Here is a 23,635-nt window from a genome sequence, read left to right on the forward strand (position 1 = left end):
TCCATTGGCCATAGCTCACTCTGATTTCATGGTATCACTCCTACGTATTGTTTGGGGCTTATCTACCATGGCAATATGATTGACTTATCTCATGCATGTCCACTCTTTCTTTTTGAAATCTAACAAGTAGACTTTGCATGAATTCCCTTTTGTCGTCCTAGATTGACATAACTTCCTGATTGAATGGCAAGACGAGTTATTGTTTGAGACAAAAAAGTTTGTTGATTCTTGAATATATATCGTGAAAAGTTATGAAACCGACAAGCGATCCAAATTAGCAATGAAATGGGAAGGGTCGCCATCTTTAAAAAAAGGGTATTGTATGCCTTTCTTAGTTTCGACCTTTGATAATTCGCATATGCTAATCAATACCTATTTGCTAGCTGTCCAGTAAAATACATGGAGGTATGCAAGGTGACAGTTAAATTTTCACGAAACAAGGTATCTATTTTTGTTAGTAATGGAAGAGGTGAATATATTATCGACAGTTGAGCCCAAGAATATTTTGATTCTAAAATTGATCATTTGAACACTGGATTTGTTGGCTTTGATTTATCCAGGTTGGTGCCCCTGCAATCAACCACAAAGTCTTTGCTTTCCACTCTTTGTTGTCACAGTGTATCTGTGTTCCATGACCTTAGTTCCCTTGGCAGAAATTGTTTAAGATTGTTGGAGATACCCTGCAAATCATCCTTTTGTTTTACACTCACTAATGACGGATTCACTTATATTTATGTACCCCCTATTGATCCTATATAAATTCTCGTTCGTTGTGCTAATATTCAGAGAACTCCACCTCTATTTTTACTCCTTATTATGTAACAATTTTCCTGTATTGACCAGATGTTTAGTGCCCGGGTGTAATCCCTTGGAGAATCTTTGTCTATTATACTGCAATGTACAGTAGAATTTTATTGCAGGCTGGCAACAATGTCTGAAATGCATTGTCATTGTTTAAATAATGAAAGTTGTTCAAAATTTCTAAAATATTTGTATGGCTTATTTTTATTCTTAGTTTATGAAATATTCCTAATGTCTTTCCTAAATATTTATATTTTTAGATGTCATGAAGCGAGTATTTGTGAGAGAGTTTTTTTAGAGCCAAAAGAGTCATGATCAATCATGAAACTTGTATCGATCAACCATCTTAATTCAAATCCCATATGTTTGATTTCACAACTTGAACCAACAAGTCTATTAGGCCTAAAAGGGGCTCAACATGTCACTTTCTTGCAGATCAACCAAATTTCTTTCTTTGGTTGTATGCCACTATTGCAGATTAACCGAATTCCTCTCTTCGATTACAGACCATTAATTCCAAAAAATGGAGTCAAGCACAATCTACGAGAAAGCACGATACTTTTTGAAGTTGCAACACGCATTAATCCCTAACAACTAAGAGCAAAAATAGACGGGCGCGGCAACGCGCGCCATCAGTGATCTAGTATACACAGATTATGACACACACACATCGAAAACATATATCACATCTAGTAAAGTAAATATAAAATAATTTGTCTCCAGACGATATTGATCCCGGTAGTCAATATCAAAACACAAGGCATGGGTATGTGGTTTTCCCTGTTGCAACGCACGGCAGTTTTCCTACTACCACCGGCTCGGTGAATAAGTCTTTTGCGTAGTTTTAGGTCAACGATTTAACTATTTAAATATGTATTATATGTGAAAAAAATATATACTTAGAAACTACATCCGTGTAAAAATCTAGTGATATACTTTTCATGACATATAATACATATTTAGTTCCTCAAATCGATGACGTAGAACTACGCGAAAGACTTATTCATCTAGACGGAGGTAGTAGTAAAATAAAAAAGAAAAAGGAAACAAAAGGAAAACCAGTCATGGAGGATTAACAAAAAAGGAAGAAACCAGAAAAAACCGTGAAAAAAAAATACGTTTCCTAGCTATTTGGGCTGGCCCATATGCGGTCTGTTTGCCTAGTAGGAAAACCCTATTTGTCCGCTCGAGCAGAGCAAGGGATTCGTCAGGTGGCGGCGGCTCGCGAGTACGAGCTCGACGGCGGCTGAGCATCGTCGGCTTCGGGAGTTGGAGACTCGCGAGTACGAGTACCCACATGGGTCTGTAGATTGAGAGAGCAGTCAGGCGGCGGCGACTCGCGAGTACGAGCTCGACGGCGGCTGAGCATCGTCGGGTTCGGGAGTTGGAGAGGATGAGGGGGAGGCGGCGGCGCGGCGGGCGCCTGGAGTCTCGGCATCCGACCTCAGGTCCAAGCTGCCGACGGAGGCTGTTGCGCCGCGAGCACGCTGAGCCTGAGGTAGCTGGACGACGGCCACAGCGATGCACGAGGAGGCGAGCCCGAGGCGGTGGGTGGCGGCGGATCCAGTCATGCTCCTCCTGAATTCCCCGTCGTTGTGCTACCGAGGGCGTCTTCACCCAGATCTCCTCACGCCGGTGCGCATGGCGACTCCTGCCGCTGGTTCCGCCTGCCGGTCGCGACGACGTAAACGAATAGAGCATGTGCTCGCGGCGGAGGATGCTCTCTCGCTCCCGCGGAACGCTTGCCTCGCCCGCCGCCACGGACAAGGTAGACACCCTCCTACAGCCTTACGTTGTTGCTTCCCAGCTGTTTGCCGTGTGATGCTCCTGCTTCCCTTTGTTTGCCGCGTGATGCTCTGCTGCTGCCACTACTCTGCTACTGCTGCTAATTTGCCCCGCTGGAACTCACAAGGAAGATATAAATTTTGTGACTAAAGCATATTTGATCAGCTGTCCTGTTACAAAACATAGATTTTTTCTAGCATCAGGCAAAGAATCATAATGTGCACTCAGTTCACACAGCACACACTCTTTTTCTTTAGGGAAACATATACGGAAGTTGTGATTTGAAAGGACTATCAATCTACATAAATCATGGCAAAGTTTCCTACATTTTTCGGAGCGGGTTCATTGACGAGATTCAAGATACAACCTGCTGCTGCTAATTTGCTGTAGTGCTATTTTAAAGATGATGATGACAGATTACCACCATCAAGCATTGCTAATGACGAGTTAGAATTTTTTTATAGTTGGTAGCCAATGGAAAAAGCAAATCAGCAAGAGTTCTACTTCTCATTAGATGAATGCCAGAAATGGATTATTTCTTTAGATTATGAACTTAGCACGTTGAGAAATACAACAATGTGTAGAATGTGAAGTTCAAAGAATGGCTGAAGATCATTATGGACAGGCTCAGCTTGCACCATGTCACTTGATTCGTCTATTTAGGTGGTGATGTCAGAAGAAGGTAAATTGTTAGGTTTCAAGTAGATTCTCATACGGTGGGTATAGTTAGTGACATGTGTTATCAGTAGATTCTCATATGGTGGCCAACTATCTGTTCCTGAACGGTTTGTGGCAAGATAGTGGGAAAACACACCAGTTGTTCCAGCACTTATGATGAATGTTGCCCTCCTGAGAAGTTGATCAGCTCTTCTTGGTCTGACTAATCTTTGGAGGTTTCTTCTGTTATGCCATAGGTCCTCGACTTGATTGGAAAATGATAGTGTATTCTATCATGGAGAAAAAAACAAAAACACAGCTAGCTAATTAGTACCTAAAATACTGGCACTGAATAATCGGAATAGCTTGATTTATTAACTAGCTATCCACTCTTTTGTGATCTTGTAACTAATTGAATTTGGTGAATGTTATTTCTGTATGCAATTTGCATGTGCTAGTAGAATGTTACTCCCTCGGTTCACATATATAAGATGTTCTACCTTTTTTTCTGATTCAGATGTATATAGATGCATTTTAGTGTGTTTGTTCATTCATTTCAGTCCGTATGTTGTCCATGTTGAAATATCCAAAACATCTTATATTTGTGAACAGAGGGAGTATTTCTTTATGTAATTGGCAAGCGCTGGTGGAAAGTGACAACAGAAGTTTTCTTGCTATTGCGGCAGGCAACAAAATGGAGCATATTCCAGAAGGATTTATTTTGCACATAAAAGTGATGGCTTGGGCCTTCGGCACCATGGCGGCATCAGTTTGCATGTTGTCGCTCCACTTGTATTGCTGGTTGCAAAGAAAGGTGCGAACAGTCCATTAGGAGGTGAAACTTAAGCACTATGTAAGCTCAGCAACTTGCTTCCAGTAAAAAACACAAATTTGGATGAGGTTTGTTCAGTGCAACCTGCTTCTAATTCCTTAGCATTAATGCTTCTATTGATATTGCAGATAGTGAAAATTTCCCTAGCATTGTGCAAGCTGCTGCTGTTGCATTTAAATCGGTTTGTCCAAATCGACAGTCCGAGGCTCCAATCGATGCAGTCGCGACGCCGCCTCTATCAGCTCACCACCCAACCAGTTACACTCAGTTATGTGACAGTTTTGATTCATTCTACAGAATTATTGGAACTCTGGAATGACCAAATCCCAATTCTGCTTCAAAGGTAATGATTCTGTTCTATCAACCACCCTAAATTTGTCCACAAGTGATGTTTACGACATGGTTATCTATTTCACACATTCTTATTCTATGTATATATTGTGATTATATTTTCTTTTCCTTAATTGTGTTGCTGTTCAGTTGGCTGTTAAGTTTACGGTTATTTCCCCCGCAAAAAAAGGGTTATGGTTATTTATTCCAAAAGAGAAAAGCATGTTTCTTTGTAGGAGACAATCTGCTATATAGACTTGAATATTTGTAATGTTTCTTTTACAAACATACGATGTTATAGAGTGTAGACATGGGCCTAGACATCTAGCCAAACCTACCTATAGCATTTCTAAAACGATATAATTATAATGGTTACATGTAAATTACGTGTGTAGATTTATCCCCTTTTTTTCATATGCCTTACTTGGTAGATTATGAAAATATGGTATGATGTATAAAAGTTTATGGTCAATGCTAGTTTAGTGTTTGGGTCAAATTATTATTTGAAAGTAGGGGTTAAAGTTTGCCAAGAAAAAAGCAGATTATTATTTGAGATTGATAGAGTATGACTATATCCCACTCGGTCTTGTTTCCATCAAAAGTGTGTCCCCACTTCGTTGAAGAATACAGCTACCACTCGGTCTTGAGATTGATAGAGTATGACTATATCCCACTCGGTCTTGTTTCCATCAATAGTGTGTCCCCACTTCGTTGAAGAATACAGCTACCATTTTGGTAGTGGGCCTAACTCATCTCAGCGGTTTTGTTTGGGCCTCATTCCCCTAATACGCTAGTAATCGTTTTATTTCCCATATTTCCCTTAGTCTCGCTCCCAAGGAAGGGAATGCCAGCAGCCATGGCGGCAGTGTCCCCTTGGGCCATTATGCCACTTGAGAGGATGAAGGCTTCGACGATGTCACGCGAGAGACATCGGCGCAAGCGAGGTTGCCACCATCCTTGTTGCAACGACAATGCCACAACGGAGGGTAGAACGGGATGGTGGGTGACGGCATTGCGGAAGGAGGTGCCGACCACTCATCTAACCCAGGGAAGCAACAATAATGTGCAATGTTTTAGTCCCGTATCTATCTATCTATCTATCTATCTATCTATCTATCTATCTATCTATCTATCTATCTATACCTATACTAATTACAGACTCCCAAAAAATTACCACGTTAATCAGTAATTAGGAGCCGTTAATCTGGTGGGACCGAGTTATTACGGTGTAGATCGACCGATATAATCCCCTGTGAATATTTTGCTTAATTGTGAAGAAAAAAACACTTTGAGGCCCACAATCGTTAGCGTTGGTTATAAAAATAGAATCACATGAGACGTGATTCCACTTCTCTTCCACGTTTCTCTTGCTACTCTAATTCAAGCAAACTCTATCTCTTTCCTTTGGATTTTAAATCATTGATTCAGATTAAATAATAGACTGTGGTCAGAGTCCCACAGGTATACAATCTGCAGTCTAACATAGTTTCAATCCAACAGAGTCCCACGGGTATACAATCTACAGTCCAACATAGTTTCAATCCAATGCTAAAAACATGGCTCCATCGATGGTTACAATCTCATCTGCTGTCATCTTCCCTGACGCAGGCCTTCTTCCTCTCCATAGATTGCTGAACCTTGCATATCTCATGGGTTCCCGCAGGCTCCACTACCGTCGCATGTTAGATCAGCCTCCTCTCTTCTCTCCCGCCCACTTGCCAGATTTCTTTCTCGACATTTTCTCCAACTCAAAACGCCGCTAAGCCAAGTATCTGAAAAGAAAATTAAGCAAGTATTCATGCTCTTCATTGCTTGCCAAAAAAGTTGCAGCTACGATGTCCTTCCCTAAACCAATGTATTACTCCTGTGCGGCTGCCATTTGTAAATCCCAATTTCACTGAAACCGCCATCTTTTCTGTTCTTCCTAAAACCGATGCCTGCTGCATCCGTCTATCCTCATCTTCTTCTCCTAATTGAACTCACCTTTGATGAGTCCTTTCCGCATAACATGGCATCATCAGCCACCAGTCGCCTCACATCAACCCGTTCCTGTCCGTAGACAAAATCTGATTTGAATTGAATCACAAAGGAGGATGGCAGGAAGAGGAAGGTCGCTGTCTTGGAGATGTATCATACCGGTTGATCAATGCGTAGGACTGTGCTGCAAGGGGATACGCCAGCAGGGCCTGCAAGACCAAGATTGAAGGAAGCTTAACTATGATGTATTAATGCCAATGGAAGATATGTTGCATCATTCACCATGCATGTGCCGGCAACAACCTGACTTTTTTTATCAACGACTTGATGAAAACCGAATAGACATACAGGTGCATTCGTTACACCATATAGCACAATAGAGTAACCATCTACCCAGTTCCAATCACCCCTCCTCCATCTTTTTTTTTTGCGGGGGAATCATCCCTCCTCCATCTAACTGCTAGAACTTGGACCTGATTGCCATGTTTGAGATAATATTTTTAAGAATACCTATGCAATGGTTATTTCTTTTCATGATATCACTCTGGAGATTTATAGTTGAAAAAGGATCAATTTCTATATAGAAGTTAATAGTATATAATGGTTCGGAGCAACTCTAACAGTATTGAATTTAGGATAGAGTACATGACGTGATATACACTCTCATTAATAGTAGCTATTGTTGTCCGTGCAGCTTTTTCCCCTTACAAGATGCTATAGCCTATATGCAAATTTTCATGGCTGCAAAATGAGTCTATATGATTATTCTATATTTATGAAGTAACAATAGCACTGTTGTGTGCAGTATTTTTCTAGAGGATCATTTATGCAGATCATTTTCTCTGCAAGTTTCTGTCGCGCACATCAACTTCAAGCCAGCGCCCTAGGCCAATAAAACTACTTCCTCCTTTATTTATCCCTCCCTTTCTGACTTCCATCCTGCTTCCTTCCGGCAGGTGAGTACTGCACGAGCAAGTCAAATTTATTGGGACGTAGAAGAGGCAGCAAGCACATCTAGCAGCCGGAGACAAGCAACAGTTTGTTCCCCAACAGCAACAGCAATCCTGTTTTGTCTGGCGAATAGTGGCGATGGCATCATCCACGTCTGTCGAACTGGTGGACACTTACAGCAGGTATGCTAGCTCCTCAGATTAAATACATAATATTAAGTTTGTTACAGTTTATGGATGAAACTGGGAATCAGGTTCTACAAGCATGCCTCATAGTTATGTATAGTTTTTTTGTACATTTGGTGTGCTGAACTCCTATTTAAAGACGTTATCATTATCCATCTGATCCTTCTGTTTGTTAGTTGGTTTCTTGAATAAATCAGTTCAGACGATTAATTGATTTTGAGTAGAACATGTCTTGCATTATAAGCTCCCAGCAGTTATATTTCAGATCAGTATTTGAGCTGAAAGGAGGCACTTAGGTTAGGAAACACCCAAGATTTGACTCGCAGTACTAACAAAAGGAAAGATACATTTATCACAATAGAAATACATTTATCATTTAAAAGCAAGGTACAACAACAACAACAACAACAACAACAAAGCCTTTAGTCCCAAACAAGTTGGGGTAGGCTAGAGATGAAACCCATAAGATCTCGCAACCAACTCATGGCTCTGGCACATGGATAGCAAGCTTCCACGCACCCCTGTCCATAGCTAGCTCTTTGTCGATACTCCAATCTTTCGGGTCTCTCTTAACGGACTCCTCCACTGAAAACAAATATGTAACATACCTTGCTTTTAAATCTTATGGAGATGAAACCCAAAAGATTTAAAAGCAAGGTATGTTACATATTTGTTTTCAGTGATTAAAACATGGCTGGGGGAAACTCAATAAGTAAACTTACAAAGAAAGAGACCATTATCATTTTGGCGTGTAATATGTTTCCTTTCATTAATATGTGAGTACACCTGTATCAAGCCGTCCAAATAATAAAAGACAAAAAATTATTAGTGTGAGACAATTGGTAAACCTACATATATGTAAATTATCCGATTAGGAATCTATTGAAAATAGATCATTCATATCATAAATAACCAACATGCATTGGTTTTATGCATGTTATTAGTTGCGGTCGTTCATAATTGTATTATTATTAGTTCCGAATTCAAATTTCAAAAAAACATTGCATCCAAAAAAATGTTACCAGGTGTTCATCCTATATACATCTACCTAAAATAGGCTAGCCCGTGCGAAGGCACGGACTAGTTGCTACTAAATAAGGATCTTGGCTGAGAGAATCTAGAGTATGGTGTATGGTCTAGAAAAGGAGCAAGAGTGCACTCGAGCATGTTTAGGGGGAGGTATGTTCGGGGCGGAGGCCATAGGGGGGAGCTATGCCCGGCTGGATGACCATAAAGGGCGAGGGCGAATTCCTTCTTTTAAGTATAAACATATACTCCCTTTGTTCACTAATACGAAATGTTTTGGATATTTTAATATGAACTACGTACAGGAATGAGTGAACAAAACACTCTAAAACGTGTCTATATACACTTGATTCAGAAAAAGTTAGAACATCTTATAATGGTTAATGGAGGGAGTACTTAGAGAATAAAATCCTTCCCTAGCTAATGGTGGATCAACAACACTGAGTTTGAAGAGATAGAGGAATTATTTGATCCTGCACATTGGAGCATACGAAGGAAGCATCGACACCAATATGCTTGGTGAGCTATGTTGCACGGAGTCATGCACAGTACTGATATCACATCTAAATAGACAAGACTCCCAATAAGATGATGATAGCGCGTCAGATCAAACAAAGGTGGATATTGAGCTCCATGGGAGTTTCATGCCACTTGAGAGGATGAAGGCTCTAGCAACATCGTGCGAGAGGCATCGGCGCTAGCGAGTTTGCCACCATCCTAGCCACGACGACAATGCCGCAGAGCATATAGTAGGAAAGTGGAGCGACAATGCCGCGGGAGGAGGTGCACTCGAACGGGGGGCACTGCATTGCAGTCTGTTTCATCTTTCGGGCAAGTGCCAGGCAGATAAACAAGGCTTGCAACAAAATGTCGATAAAGCGCCATATCAGACAGTAGGTCAACATCACTAGCAGGGAGGTGAACATTAAGCTCCATGGGAGTCTCAACATGCGCTCATTAGTAAGAGCAGCGCGAGTAAGAAGATCCTAAATTATTACTTTTGAGCAAGAAGGGACCTCAATCCCAAGAAAGTAGCAGAGAGGGCCAAGATAAGACATAAGAAAGTGGGAGCAAAAACGAAGTGACTTAGAATGAGAACGTGGTATGAAATGTCTAGACGAGTGACATCTAAATAGACAAGACTCCCAACAAGATGATGATAGCGCGTCAGATCAAACAAAGGTGGATGTTGAGCTCCATGGGAGTTTCATGCCACTTGAGAGGATGAAGGCTCTAGCAACATCGTGCGAGAGGCATCGGCGCTAGCGATTTTGCCACCATCCTGGCCATGACGACAATGCCGCGGAGCATATAGTAGGAAAGTGGAGCGATGACGCCGCGGGAGGAGGTGCACTCGAACGGGGGGCACTGCACTGTAGCCTGTTTCTTTCTGGCAAGTGCCAGGCAGATAAACAAGGCTTGTAACAAAATGTCGATGAAGCGCCAGATCAGACAGTAGGTCAACATCACTACCAGGGAGGTGAACATTGAGCTCCATGGGAGTCTTAACATGCGCTCATTAGTAAGAGCAGCGCGAGTCAGAAGATCCTAAATTATTACTTTTGAGCAGGAAGGGACCTCAATCCCAAGAAAGTAGCAGAGAGGGCCAAGATAAGACATAAGAAACTGCATACTAAGACATGCCTTAACAAAGGCAAATATACTCATGGTCTGCGTCAGTGATGATCATGTCATCAATATATAGAAGAAGAGTCCTACCAGGAGCAGAAAGGAGGACAAACAACGTTGGATCATGAGCACTCGATGAAAACCAGCAACAACCACCATAGAGGCAAAACGCTCAAACCAGGTGTGAGGGGCTTGCTTAGAGCCATAGTGAGAGCGATGAAGACGACAAATCATGTCGTAAGGAGTAGAATACCCAGTGGTGGCTGTATGTAAACCTCCTCATGCAACTCACCATTAAGAAATGCATTCTTAACATCAAGCCTAGACACAGATCAGTGGCGAACAGAGGCCACAATAAGAAGTGTGCGAACAATGGTCAAAGAAAGTCTCATCGTAATCAGGACCATGCTCGTGCTGAAAGCCATGACCCACAACACGAGCTTTGTAACGCCCAAGAGAACCATCAGAGTGAGTCCTAACCTTGTAGACCCACAAAGTGATGGGATGAACACGAGGAGGAACATAAACAATATCCCACGTGCCGATGCGCTCAAGAGCAGCAGTCTCCTCTGCCATCACAAGGTGCCATTTGGTATGAACAACATCACAATAAGAAGTTGGCTCAAGAACAGCATCGCCAACGCTTGGAAGACATTGGCGGTCAACATGCCAAAGCGGACGAGGACGCTAGCCATAAGGAGGCTGAAACGGGGAAGATGGCACATCGGTAGACGCATCCACAACACGTAGGTGTCCTATATAGAAGTTAGGAAAAGATGGAAGAATACGAGCTGGAATCATCAGGATAAACTTAGGTGATGGAGACAAGGAAGCCACCAGTGATGAAGGTGTAGAATCATGTGATAAGTGAGGTGAGGAAATCATAGGAGATGATGGCGTTGGTTCTACAATTATCAGAGAAGAGTGTCGGGAAAACTGTGGAAAGAGATATACTCCACTTAAAAGGCCAAAGAAGATGGACTCAACAAAAGTCATATCCTGAGAAATAGGCATCCGATGACCAACATGATCCCAACAACAATATCCCTTATGCTCATCGTTGTATCCTAAGAAGACACACTCAATAGACTGACAAGTTAGTTTGGTGTGTTCACGAGGGGCAAGGACATAGCAAACACAACCAAACAATTGAAGCGTCGAATAAACGATCAAATAGACGCTCGAAAGGAGCGTCACCCTGCAGAGCAGTGGATTGCTAAAGGTTGATGAGATAGATGGAAGTGGAGACAGACTTGACCCAAAAGTGCGGCGGAAGAGAGGCGGTGACCATCAACGGACGAGTCGTCTCAAGAAGGTGACGATGCTTGCGCTCAACCACGCCATTCTGAGCATGAGCACCAGGATAAGAGAACCAAAGTCTGCTCAGAAAGGATTCCACCAGAGCTATCATAGAACACATGAATAGGCGTAGAGAACTGAGTGTGATCCATGGCAGCAAAAAGCTTATAAGACCTCACTACAAGAAGAAATAAAGTATATCCAGGTGTGTCAAGAGAAGCTACTACCAGAGGCAAATGCAGATGGACCCTTGAGATCATATTGAACAAGGTCGGAAGGACGCTGAGGCACTGTCTCGCTACGAGTATAAGGTAACTAGACCGTGGGACTAGGGATATCATCGGAGACAGATCCAAGAAGACCACGTCGAACTAAGGATGAGAGATCACAAGTGACCCAAGGGGATGATGCCAATCCTGAAAATAACTGGTAGACAAGGCAACAAAGGCAGATACTGGTGGCGGTGGCAGCAGAGGGACTTGATCCAGCATCCACGTGCCTGTGCACTCTTCGTACCCCACTGATCTGGCTTGGCGCTCTTTTCCTGTTTGCGGGTTGTGGGTCACGCACTTGATTAAGCACCCCAAGTTCTCCTACTGCGCCCTTGGCCTCGACTTTACGTAGCGCCTGTCCTCGGCTTGTCCTCGGCTTGTCTCGTGTATAATCCAGGTACGCGTCGACTGTCCGAGCTCCTGCTCACCATTGGTGGTGCTCGAGCGTGCGGTTATGGTGTCGCACACAAAGGGAACATGGGATGTGGGATTGAGACAGTACTCATAGCAACCCGCAGCAAGGCAAAGAATGCCCATCCAGACTGGCAGGGAGCAAAGGTGGGCAGAAAGGTGGACGTTGACTCCGTAGGAGTGAGTCTCAACAGTGCGCTCATCAGTAAGAGCGGCACGAGCAAGAAGATTCTGGATATACTTCTCTTAGGAAATAAGGAACAATCTCAAGGAAGTAGCGAAGAGGACCAAGATTCAGCAATGACCTTATCACTAAGAGCAGCATGAGCAAGAAGATCCTGAATGTACTTCTCTTGGGAAATAAAGAAGCCATTAGAGGTAGAAGAAACCTCAGTTCCAAGTAGTGAAAGGGACCAAGATCAGACATTAAATCTATTCATAAGACGAGCCTTCAAAAAGGCAATGCACTCAAAGTTGTTGGTAGTGATGATCATGTCATCGACATATAGGAGCAAAGCTCGACCATGAGCTTAAAGATGGATATAAAGTGTAGGATCATGAGCGTTTGCAGAAACTAGTCGCAGTCATCGTTGAGACAAAAAACCTCAAACCGTGCATGAGGGCTAAAGGCATAGAGAGAGTGACAAATATGGCAGATCATGCCATCAGGGAAAAATATCTATGTGGTGGCTACATGTAGACCTTCTCATGCAACTCACCATTAAAAAAGACATTCTTGACATCAAGCTAAGAGACAGACCAGTGGCGAGCAAATATCACAACGAGAAGTGTGCGGGGAGTGGTCATGTGGGCCATATGAGAAAATGTCTTGTCGTAGTCATAGCCATGTTCCTATTGAAAGCCACAAGTCACAAGACGAGCTTTGTAAGGCAAGGGAACCATCATAGTCTAAATCTTGTAGACCAATGTACAATATACAAGTGATGGGTTGAGCATGACGAGGAAGGGAAATGAGATCCCATGTGTCAGTGCGTTCAAGAGCAGCAATCTCCTCTGCCATCGCATGTCGCCGTTTGGGTGAACATCGTGTCACAGTAAGTGGTATTGAGAAGAGCAGCGCCAGAACACCCATAGTGATCAATAGGTGGAAGCGGGCAAGCGCAGAAGCTAGGTTGAGCTTGAGGCAGTGCGTTTCCAATAGGAGACATAGTAATGGGGGGGAGATTGCTCATCGAAAGATGATGCATCAGAAGAATCCACAAGATGTGGACGACTAGTGTAGTAAAGAAGAGGATGCGGGGGAATCACCGGGGAAGTCTTAGGGGATGAATGAGGTGGGGAAGCCACAGGTGATGATGACGTGGGGTCTACAATAGTAGTATAGGGAGACACATTGGAATGGATGTAGGAGGGCAAAACATGAGTGATAAGTGTATCGGAAAGCGTTACGAAAGAAATATCCTCAATGGGAGAGGCCGAAGGAGAGGATGTACGTGGATAGAAAGGACGAGACTCGTCAAAAGTCACACCCTGAGGAATGCGCATTCACCGATTGATAGGATCCCAACATTGATAGCCCTTGTGCTCATCAGCGTAACCTAAGAAGACACATTCCATAGACAAAGCAGTCAGTTTGGCGCGTTCAGGGGGGGGGGGAGAAGAACGTAGTAAACGCAACAAAACAAATGAAGCGCTCAGTAGCCATGAGAACGACAAACAAACACTCGATAGGAATGTCACCTTGCAAAGCAAGGAAGGCTGACTTTGACGGGGTAGGTGGAAGTAGAAACAATTTCAACCCAAAAGTGAGGTGAAAGAGAGGTGTTGATCTTCGATGCATAAGCCGCCTCAAGAAGTTGACGATGCTTACACTCAGCAAACCATTCTGAGCATCAGGGCCACAACATGAGAACTAAGAAAGTGTGCCCTGCTCAGCAAGGAATCTGCACAACAAATGATAGATGAACTCACAAGCAAAATCTTCATGGAAGACACAATTGGGAGTGGAAAACCCGGTATGAAGCATGGGGGCGAACTTCTTACTGATAGATAAGACCTCACTACAAGAAAATCATACAATATATCCATGTGTGTTGAGAGAAAACATCTATAAAGATAATATAGTGGTGATGGCCTCTTTTTGAGACAAAGGGAGCTGGACCCCAAACATCAAAATGAATAAGACAGAAAGGACGAGACACAATCTCGCTATGAAGATAAAGTAATTCAACCTGTTTGCCAAGCCGACAAACCTAATAGTCTAAAGACACCGCTAGAGATAGGTCCAAGAAGACCACTTTGAACTAAGGATGAGAAACAAGAACCACACAAGTGAAAAAGACGATGATGCCACAAAGAGACAGTAAACGAAGTAACCGAGGCGAAGAGACTGTCGATGGTGGTAGCAAAGCGACCAGTCAAGCTCCTAGAGGACGTGGGAGTTACAACGATGATGGCCAACACAAGTAAAGCATCCATCCGAGGATCCTAATCAGAACAAGAGTTAAACTAAAGAATGGTTGTACAACCAAAGTCGACAATCTGACCACCTAAAATGAGCTGAACGGGCCAAGGAATATGAGCAAAAGAATTAACATGAAAAGACCACTTTGAACTAAGGATGAGAAACAAGAACCACACAAGTGACACAGGCGATGGTGCCACAAAGAGACAATAAACGAAGTAACCAAGGCAGAGAGACTGTCGACATTGGTTGCAAAGGGACCAGTCAAGCTCCCAGAGGACCTGGGAGTTACAACGACGATGGCCAACACCAAGTAAAGCATCCATCTGAGGTTACTAATCAGAACAAGAGTTAAACTAAAGAATGACTGTACAACCAAAGTCGACAATCTGACCACCTAAAATGAGTTGCATGGGCCAAGGAACATGAGCAAAAGAATTAACATGAAAAGACGAAGTAGTAAGAGTGCCTCGACTGTCGACTTGGAGGGAAGTTCCATCAGTAGTAAGAACATGAACATGAGAATCTGAAGGTCGAATAGCTGACAAACTCAAAGAATCATAAACTATTTGAAAATACGTCCAGTATCAAGGATTCATAGAGATGTACTTGATTGTGTAAAAGTGGTCACTCAGTACTAGAAAAATCAATGGCAAAACTTGTTGATGGAGAACCCAAAGAATCAGCTAGTAGACATGGAAGTCGCCTAATCTCCAGTGTAGTCACTGTCTCAACTGAAGAGGTTGCCGAAGAAGTATTGTGCGATGAAACTAGAAGTAGCAAGTAGGTGTTATGTTAAAAGATCAAACACCCAGAAGTATTTCTCTTTCTTCTTTGTTTAGTTTAATTTGGTTTTTGATTGTTTTCTTTTGTGTTCCTTTGTTTTTTTTGCTCCCTATTTTTTCTGTTTGTTTGTTGTTTGCTTTTAAAAGAAACCCTCCTTTAGTTCTTTTGGTATTTTTAAGTTCTTTCAGAAAACAATAAAAATATTTCTTCGTTCTCTTTGCTTTTTCTTTGGAAGTTTATTTGATTGCCTCTTTGTTCAAACTTTGGAAATCTTCTACCTTTGCGTTCCTTTTTGCCTTTGATAAAAACCAAATATTCTAAATTATTTTTGTTGTGTTTCTCTGGGTTCTTTGCATTTTATGTTTCAGAAAATTCAAAAATATTTCTCTTTCGTCGTTCTTTTGTTTTCTATTGGTTGTTCTTTTTGACTTTTCTTTATTGTTTCTTTCATCTTTGTGTTTAAGTTGCAAAACCCAAAATTTTCAAAAAGATCTTTCGTTTGCATCTTATTGAGTCCCAAGTGTTTGTTGTGTTTTTTTACCCCCTATTGTCTGTGTGTTGTTTGCTTTTGAAAGAAACCCAAAAAGATTTATTTTTTCCTTTCTTTCTTTTTGCTTTTCCTTTGGAAGTTTATTTGATTTTGTCTTTAAAACTTCGAAAATCTTCTTTTTGCTTTCTTGTTTGCCTTCTTTGAGAAAAGAAAAAAATCCAAAAATATTTTTGAAGTGTTTTTTGAGTTCTTTTTTGCCTTTTATGTTTTAGAAAATCCAAATATATTTCTTTTTCTTTGTTCTTCTGTTTTCCATTGTTTTCTTTTGGTTGTTCTTTTTGGATTTTCTCCGTTGTTTTCTTTTTGTCGTTTCTTTCATCTTTGTGTTTAAGTTGCAAAACCAAACATTCCAAAAGATTTATCGTTTGCGTCTTATTGAGTCCTAATTGTTTCCTTTGTTTTCTTTTGGTTATTCTTTTTCTCTTTTCTTTCTTTTTTTCTTTTTGTCGTTTCTTTCGTCTTTGTGTTTAAGTTGTAAAACCCAAACATTCCAGAAAGATTCTTGTTTGCGTCATATGGAGTCTTAATTGTTTGAAATGTTTTTTTGCTTCCTATTTTTTCTTTTGTTTCTTTGTTGTTTGCTATTAAAAGAAACCCAAAAAGATTTCTTTATCTTTTTATTCTTCTGATGTTATTTGAGAAAACCACAAAAATATTTCCTCGTTTTTTTCTTTGGATGTTTATTTGATTACCTCTTTGTTAAAACTTTGAAAATCTTTTATCTCTGCTTCTCTTTGCCTTCTTTGAGAAAAGCCAAAATTCCAAAATCATTTCTCTGTGTTTCTCTTAGTTGTTCTTTCCCTTTTATTTGTCAGAAAATCCATAATTAAAATATTTTCTTTCGTTGATCTTTTGCTTTCTTTTGATTGTTCTTCTTGGCATATTTTTTGATGTTTTCTTTTTGCTATTTCATCTTTGTGTTGAAGTTACACACGTTCAAAAAAAAGTTGCAAAACCCAAAAATTCCACAAAGATTTCTCTTTTGAGTCTTAAGTGTCTGTAGTGTTTTTTTGCTTCCTATTGCTTCTTTTGTTTTTTGTTCTTTGCTTTTAAAAGAAACCCAAAAAGATTTCTTTGTCCTCTTGTAGTTTTGTTCTTTTGAAGTTCTTTGAGAAAATAATAAAATATTTCTTGGTTCTTTTTGCTTTTCTTTTGGATGTTTATTTGATTTCCTCTTTGTTGAAACTTTGGAAATCTTTTATCTTTGCTTCTCTTTGCATTCTTGTTTCCCTTATTTGAGAAGAAACAAAAATTTCAAATTATTTTTGTTATGTTTCTCTGAGTTCTTTGCCTTTTGTGATTTAGAAAATCCAAAAATATTTCTCTTTCGTTGTTCTTTTGTTTTCCTTTGTTTTTTTGGCTGTTGTTTTTGGCTTTTCTCTGTTGTTTCCTTTTTGTTGTTTGTTTCGTCTTTGCGTTTATTTATGTTGCAAAACTTACAAATTCCAAAAATATTTCTTGTTTGCGTCTTATTGAGTCTTAAGTATTGTGAACCAAAAATATTTCTGATTGGCTCTTATCTGCTTTATTGTTGAACTAATGAAAAGACCAAAAATATTTCCCTTGTCTTCTCTTTTGTACAAATTGTCCAGTAGTAAACCTGCAAAACCTATTGATAGAGAACCAAAAGAAGCAGCTAGCAGACACTGAAGTCGCGTAATCTCGAGTGTAGTGAGGAGGTCAACTGAAGAGGTTGACGAAGAAGCACAAGGCTATGAGTAAAAACTAAAAGAAGTAGGTGTCAAAGTTGTGCAATCTCTGTTCCTCGTCGATCCGGTTTGGAGTCCTTCCCCTGGTTGCAGGTTCTGTGCCACGGACTTGAAGTTGCATCCCATGCTCCCTTTGGTGGCCCTTGGCCTCGATGACAGGTAGCGTCGTGCACACATCTTGCGGGTTAAGAATGTTGAGGAAATCGCTATCTGGTAACTGCTCACGCAACTTGGGAGTAGTGATTAATCGTTGAATCGGCGTATTAACCGGATTAACCGGTCAACCACTAATTAGTGGATTTTTCAACTCAATAGAAGCAAATTTTGTATGGAGGGAAAATCTACATTGCAAATAGGAGGCAAATGGCACCGTTTTCTTTTCTCAATAGACCACAAACATGTATACAACAACAATCATCCATGTGGGCATCAAAAGTCATCAACAAACATTTATACAACATTTTTTGCTAAATTCTGCCCGTGTCGCAACTCTAAGAGATGGTGGCCACACGATGACGACAGACAGAGGGAAGGTGACGGCCTTCGTGAAGGGCATCTGAACGGGTCGGTTGCAGTAGGTTTTATGTCATGAAGGAGGGGAAGTAGCGGTGCGTAGAGGGAGAAGAGGAAGCGGCGACACACATGGGAGGAGGGGAAGTGGCAGCACGCCGACGAGGACTTGGTCGGCCGCCATCTAGGTCGGGAGGGGATGAAAGGAGTAAGAGGGGTGACAGGAGGGCTAAACCCTAGCTATTTAGGAGCGGGAGGGTTTATGGGCCAAACAATTGGGCTTTGTTTGCCCACAAATTAACATGCCAACAATGATTAATCAGCCTGACAACAGATTAGTCGGTCTAACCAACCATTTAATCGGTCTGGCAAGTTAACGTGATGAATATACAAGTTATGGGATGAGCATAGGGAGGAAGGGAAATGAGACCCCACATGCCGGTGTGTTCAAGAGAAGCAATCTCCTCTGCCATCGCATGTCGCCGTTCGGGATGAACATGGCGTCACGGTATGTTGTATTGTGAAGAGCAGCACTAGAATACCCATAGCGATCAATATGCGGAAGCGGGCAAGCGCAGAAGCCATAAGTAGGTTGAGCTAGAGGTGGTGCATTGCTAACAAAAGAAGATATAATAGTCGAGGGAGATGGCTCATCGAAAGATGACACATTAGAAGAATCCACAAGATGCGGATGACTAGTGCAGTAAAGAAGAGGATTGGGGGGAATCATCGGGGAAGTCTTAGGGAATGAACGAGGTGGGGAAGCCGCAGGTGACGATGATGTGGGGTCTACAACAGTAGTACAAGAAGACACACGGGAATGGAAGAGGGCAATACGTGAGTGATAGGACACATCAACAAGATTATGGTTGGTGAGTTCATGCTTTTCAGGATAGCACGCAATATTGATAGCATTTGTACTGTTTGACAAAGGAGGAGTAGGTCTAGTGTCAAAAACATCAAAATCCTCAAGCAACCATCGTAACCAAGTCACCTCTGTTGTCAACAGAGGTATAGCTTGCAACTTAGCCTTTGCACTCAAAGGGAATAGCGTAGTCTGTTTCTTTGTCTTTCGGGCAATGAGAAAACCATCAAGAAAACACAGTAAGTACAACGGGACGAGCAAACTTGTGCATAGGAATAAGGAGACGGTGAGGTAGTTCCACAAAGATATTGTAGAACCGGGGGAGGGGGGTGACTCAAAGTGGATTAAAGTGGGAGCAAAGACAAGCTGACTTAGAATGAGAATGTGATATGAAATGTCTGGACGAGTGACATCTAAATACAAGACTCCCAACAAGATGACGATAGCGTGTCAGATCAAACAAAGGTGGACGTTGAGCTCCATGGCAGTGTCAATAGTGACTTTATCACTAAGCAGCATGAGCAAGAAGATACTGAATGTACTTCTCTTAGGAAATAAAGAAGCCATCAGAGGTAGAATAAACCTCAATTCCAAGGAAGTAACAAAGAGGACCAATATTAGACATAAAAACTATTCACTAAGACGAACCTTCAAAAAGGCAATGCACTCAGAGTTGTTGGCAGTGATGATCATGTCATCGACATATAGAAGCAAAGTTTGACCCTGAGTTGAAAGATGGTATAAAGTGTAGATCATAAGCATTTGGCAAAAACTGGTCGCAGTTATCGCTGAGACAAAACACTCAAACCGGACACGAGGGGCTAAAGGCATAGAGAGAGCAACAAAGACGCCAAATCGTGCCATCAGGAAAAAAAATCTAGGTGGTGGCTACATGTATACCTTCTCATGCAACTCACCATTAAGAAAGACATTCTTGACATCAAGCTGAGAGACGGACCAGTAGCGAACAAATATCACAGGAGAAGTGTGCGAAGAGTGGTCATGTGTGCCATATGAGCAAATGTCTCATCATAGTCATAGCCATGTTCATGTTGAAAGCCACAGGTCACAAGACGAGCTTTCTAACGCAGGAGAACCATTAGTCTAAATCTTGTATACCTACCTACAAGATACAAGTGAAATGAGATCCCACGTGTCGGTGCGTTCAAGAGCAGCAATCTCCTCAGCCATCACATGTCGATGTTTGGGATGAACATGGCATCATGGTAAGTCGTATTGAGAAGAGCAACGCTAGAATACCCATAGCGATCAATTAGCGGAAGCGGGCGAGCGCAGAAGCCATAAGTAGGTTGAGCTGGAGGAGGTGCGTTGTCAATAGAAGGAGACATAGTAGTCGAGGGAGATAGCTCATTGAAAGATGAAACATCATAAGAATCCACTAGATGTGGACGACTAGTGTAGTAAAGAAGAGGATGAGGATGAATCATCGGGGAAGGCTTAGGGGAGATAGCTCATTGAAAGATGACACATCAGAAGAATCCACAAGATGTGGACGACTAGTGTAGTAAAGAAGAGGATGAGGATGAATCATCGGGGAAGGCTTAGGGGAGATAGCTCATTGAAAGATGACACATCAGAAGAATCCACAGGATGTGGACGACTAGTGTAGTAAAGAAGAGGATGAGGATGAATCACCGGGGAAGGCTTAGGGGACGAACAAGGTGGGGAAGCTGCAGGTGACGATGATGTGGGGTCTACAATAGTCGTATAGGAAGACACATTGGAATGGATGGACAAGGGCAATATATGAGTGATAGGTGTATCGGCAAAAGCTAGGAAAGAAATATCCTCAATGAGAGAGGCTGAAGGAGAGAATCGACGTGGATAGGAAGGACGAGGCTCATCAAAAGTTGCACCCGGAGGTAGGGATGAAAACGGAGCGGAAACGGACGGAACTGAGTGCTATCATATTTGTTTTCATATTCTTTTGTAGAAGCGGAAACGAATACAGAAACCCCGGAAATGAATATGGAAACAGATATTATCGGAAACGGACACGGAGCGAATACAAAGCGGATACGGATACAGAAATAGGCATTGATCGGAACTTAATAACCCCTTGAATCATAGAGAAATACACACAAAAACAAACAAATTTAATGAGTTGTTAACATGGCTACAAAATAATACCATTATGTTAGCAACTTAGCGTAGTATTGTAGTAGTACTTGACCATTGCATATAGGGTCAAGCTGAGTACATCTGTGGCAGTAGAAGTTGGGCCTTAAATCCATTCTACTAATTCTGTCATTGTGTTCCCTTTGGTGGTTGGGCTACAAAGCAGCTATTGGTCTATAGTAAAAACAGAAATTCCATATTCACGGAAACGGAAAGTTCCATTTCCATGCATGTTCCACCGGAAAACACCGTTCCGTTTTTGTTTCCATTTCCGCATAAAAAATTTCATTTCCACTTCCGTTTTGTAAATTTCCATTTCCGTTTTCATATTTCCTCTCCATTTCCATTTTTTCTCCGGAAAAACAGAAAGTTTCCACTCCATTTTCATCCCTACCCGGAGGAATGCTTATCCGCCGATCGATACGATCCCAACACTGATAGCCCTTGTGCTCATCAGTAACCTAAGAAGACACATTCAATATACTAAGCAGTCATTTTGAGGCGCAAGAAGAACATATTAGACGCAACAAAACAAACGAAGCAACTGAGTAGCCACGAGAATGACCAAAAAGACACTCAAGAGAAATATCGCCCTGCAAAGCAAGGAAGGCTGACTGTCGATGAGGTAGGTGGATTTAGAAACAACCTCAACCCAAAAGTGAGATGGAAGACATGCGTTGATCTTCAATGCACAAGCTGCCTCAAGAAGGTGACGATGCTTAGCAAATAATTCTAAGCATCAAGACCACGACAAGAGAACTAAGAAAGTGTGCCCTGCTCAACAAGGAATCCGCACAACAAATGATTGATAAACTCGCAAGCAAAATCTGCATGGAAGGCATAGATAGGAGTGGAAAATTGGGTATGAAGCATGGCGGCAAACTTCTTACTGATAGATAAGACCTCACTAGAAGAAAAGCATAAAATATATCCATGTGTCTAGAGAAATCATCTATAAAGATAATATAGTAGCGATGTCTTCCTTTTGAGGCAAAGGGATCTGGACCCCAAACATCAAAGTGAACAAGATCGAAAGGACGATGAGACACAATCTCGCTATGAGGATAATGTAACTTAACCTGTTTGTTAAGCCGACGAACCGACAGCCTAAAGACACACCGCTAGAGACAGATCCAAGAAGACCACGTCGAACTAAGGATGGGAGACTAGAGCCACACAAGTGACCAAGACGATGATGCCAAAAGAGTCGGTAAACGAAGTAACCGAGGCGGAGAGACTGGCGGTGGTGGCAACAAAGGGAAGGTTAAGCCAGATAAGCTCCCAAAGGACCTGGGAATTAAAAGGTTGAAGGCCAACACCAAGTAGAGCATTCGTGTGAGGATTCTAATCAGAACATGAACATGAGAATCTGGAGGTCGAATGGTTGACAAACTGGAAGAATCATAAGTTATATGAAAATACGTCCAGTACCAAGGATCCATGGAGATGTACCTGGTTCTGTAAAAAGTGGTCACTCGATACAAGAAAAATTAGTAGCAAAACCTGTTGATGTTGAACCAAAAGAAGCCGCAAGTAGATGTTGAAGTCGCCTAACCTCCGGTGTAGTTAGGGTCTCAACTGAAGAAGTTGACAAAGACGTACCGGGCAATGAAACTAGAAGTAGGAAGTAGGTGTTCTGTTAAAGATCGGAAACCCAAAAGTATTTCTCGTTCTTCTTGTTTGGTTTCATTTGGTTTTTGATCTCTTTCTTTTGTGTTCTTTATGGTGTTTTTCCTTCTTATTGTTTCTTTTATTTATTTGTTTGCTTTTACAATAAACCACAAAACATTTCTTTCTCCTTTTTTTTCTTTTGAAGTTCTTTGAGAAAACAACAAAAATATTTCTTCGTTCTTTTTGCTTTTTCTTTGGAAGTTTATCTGATTGCCTCTTTGTTGAAACTTTGGAAATCTTTTATCTTTGCTTGTCTTCGTTTTATTGTTTGCCTTCTTTGAGAAAACAAAAAATTTCAAAAATATTTGTGTAGTTCTTTACCTTTTATATTTAAAGAAATCCAAAAATATTTCTCTTCCATTTTTCTTTTGTTTTCCTTCGTTTTCTTTTGATTGTTCTTTTTGGCTTTTCGTCCTGTTTCTTTTTGTTCTTTCTTTTGTCTTTGTGTTTGAGTTCCAAAACCCAAAAATTGCAAAAAGATTTCTTGTTTGCGTCTTATTGAGTCTTGAGTGTTTAAAGTGTTCTTTTTGTTCTTTTTTCTTCCTATTTCTTCTTTTGTATGTTTGTTTGTTGTTTTCAAGAAACCCCAAAATATTTCTTTGTCCTTTTGTTCTTTTGATGTTGAGAAAACAACAAAAATATTTCCTTGTTTGTTTTGCTTTTTCTCTGGAAGTGTATTTGATTGCCACTTTGTTGAAACTTTGCATATGTTTTACCTTTGCTTGTCTTTACGTTCTTGTTTGCCTTCTTTAAGAAAAAACAAAAGTTCCAAAAATATTTTTGTTGTGTTTCTTTAAGTTCTTCTTTGCCTTTTATGTTTCCAGA

General features: G+C 41.3%; 1 long non-coding RNA gene across 1 annotated transcript; it reads left to right on the forward strand.

Moving 5' to 3' along the window:
* Positions 1 to 2,026: 2,026 nt before the first annotated feature.
* On the forward strand, positions 2,027 to 4,298 carry LOC119356380. The gene is made up of 3 exons (XR_005171913.1): positions 2,027 to 2,569; positions 3,930 to 4,096; positions 4,204 to 4,298. It is a non-coding gene; the product is annotated as an uncharacterized LOC119356380 (long non-coding RNA).
* Positions 4,299 to 23,635: the final 19,337 nt, after the last annotated feature.

This window comes from Triticum dicoccoides, chromosome 2A (assembly GCF_002162155.2).
Source record: "Triticum dicoccoides isolate Atlit2015 ecotype Zavitan chromosome 2A, WEW_v2.0, whole genome shotgun sequence".
Taxonomy (NCBI): Eukaryota; Viridiplantae; Streptophyta; class Magnoliopsida; order Poales; family Poaceae; genus Triticum; species Triticum dicoccoides.